Raw genomic sequence first — 2,500 nt, forward strand, 5'->3', positions numbered from 1 at the left:
GAACATTTGAACATTCTTATCATGACGAAAATAGTATTTTTCGCGTGTTAAGTGATTCGAAATAGGACTTTGATATCCCAAGGCAATATTTATGTTTGAAGTAGAGCGTGTGAAGCAAATATTAGAACTGAATTATAAACAAGAAAGGAAAATCTTTTATTACAAAACCTAACATTACAAAGTTAAAATATATTCACAGCACGTAAAAAAATACAAATGAATCGTGAAATCATAAACGTCTGAACGTTTATGCTTTCGTGAAAATATATTTTTTTTTCAGATCAGATTCACCGCCAGTGATGACGTCACAGCTGCAGGAACGAGGTAAAGAAAGAGAGAGAGAGAGAGAGAGAGAGAGAGAGAGAGAGAGAGAGAGAGAGAGAGAGAGAGAGAGAGAGAGAGAGAGAGAGAGAGAGAGGTCAGGGCTAAAACATTTATATTTCTTCCATGGCATTTTGCTTGCATTTTGATGATCAATCCTGATATTATCAGAAACTACCAAGAAAAACGACATGGAAACAAAATTGACCAAAAACATCACTTCAAAACATGTCACACCTGTTTAAACGTTATCAGTCTAATCACTAACCATTGATGTCATCCGCTAGGAATTTAAGAACTAACTTAGATATCATCATTCGAATTATATTTTTACGGCGAACTTGTTGCTACAGCATTTCATATCAGTCTATTGATGTTATAAATTGCACTGGCTGCTGAATAAATGGAAAGGAAAATTAGTGATTTATTTCTCATTAGGGCCTCGAAAAACGTCATCGAAATTTCGAATATAGAAAATGAGTCACTTTCGATTCTCTTTTTTATGATAGCTCTATCTAGCGAAAGGTATAGTGGTCTATGGTTTGAAAATATCGTGGAGGTAGGGTCGAGCATGTTGTATTTGTCCTTCGGTAATGCTTAATGACCCAAGCCGCACATCTCCAGCTGGATCTCTCTCTCTCTCTCTCTCTCTCTCTCTCTCTCTCTCTCTCTCTCTCTCTCTCTCTCTCTCTCTCTCTCTCTCTCTCGAGGCGGAGATGCACAAGCCAGGCTAGTGGAGATTACCCGCAGGTAGCATCTCCGAATATGCCCGTGATGTCCGAAGTTAAGAATTATCAAACATGTTCATCACCAACCTGTCGAGTGTATTTTGTCGATTTTTTAAAGATATAAACCCAGATGGTAAATTTTACTTTCATCGTAGTTTCGCGTTTTGGGCATAATCTTTCCTGTATTTTTAATGTTTTTGGAAGTGTTTTAGGCCTATCTCAAAAACTCAGGCTCAAAAGGAAACGAAGCACATGCAAACCATGAGAAACCATTTCTCCACGTGTCTTAACTTAATCTTACCTAACCTTTTTTGAAACTCAAGTCAAGGTCAGGTAGGCCTATCTCGAAAACTATTAGCCTATAAAAATGACATTTTCTGTCAGACATTCATTTTCTAAAAGCATGTTCTCCCAACAGTTTCATATGTATAGCTTATGATTTAATTTGAGAAAAAAATCTTGAACAGTCAAGTAATTTAGTGATGCTATGAAGCTCTAGAAGAAATAGCAATAGATTTATGTCATATTAAAAAAAAAAAAAAAATCGAAAAATATACTTCCAGCTACTAATACTCGAGTAAATTTCAGTATCTATATGTTTATAACTATGTCTAATGTCACTCTTGCCTCTTATCGTGGCCACTGTGTTCCTGTTTTTTTGCATTATATGATAATGATTTATTCACTGGTACATTTTTTTCTCTTTTTTTTTATATAGCTTTCTATTGCATCGTTCTATTTTACATAAGAAATATCTCAATAATTTCTATTTCAATCGTATTTTCGTAGAATGTTATATTGTGCTGCATAAGCCTAACCTTGTGGAATAATGTGGACTAAAATAGAAATACCGAGATGTTTGTGTGTGTGTGTGTCTGTGTGTGTGTGTGTGTGTGCGTACGTGCGTGCGTGCGTGCGTGCGTGTGTGTGTGTGTGTGTGTGTGTGTGTGTGTGTGTGTGTGTATGTGTGTGTGTGTGTGTGTGCGTGTGTGTGTATATGTGTGTGTGTGTGTGTGTGTGAGCGTACGTGCGTGCGTGCGTGCGTGTGTGCGTGTGTGTGTTTACCTCCTGTTTATGTATGCGTAGCTGCATGTTCTAAAAATACGTAACTTTTAGCTAATACTCTCTACACACAAGATAATCTCTCTCCCATTGCGAAAAAACTGTACTTTGATGTTGTACATTTTGATGTTCATATAAAACAATACCTCGCATTCACCTCCGTTTAATATCCATTTTAAATATCTCGTTCAAACAACTAATTATCTGATAGACAAAAATTTAGTGTTCGATCACGTATTTTTTGGCTATGATTCGCTTTTTTGTGTCTCGAAGCAACGAGATCCCGAACAGCTTCGAGGTGGCGGTGACTGACACGAGCGACTGCTTTGTGAATTAAAGAAATATATGTTTGTATATGCTTGTATATAAATCTATCTATATATACACAT

Source organism: Penaeus chinensis, chromosome 40, assembly GCF_019202785.1.
Source record: "Penaeus chinensis breed Huanghai No. 1 chromosome 40, ASM1920278v2, whole genome shotgun sequence".
NCBI classification, from domain to species: domain Eukaryota; kingdom Metazoa; phylum Arthropoda; class Malacostraca; order Decapoda; family Penaeidae; genus Penaeus; species Penaeus chinensis.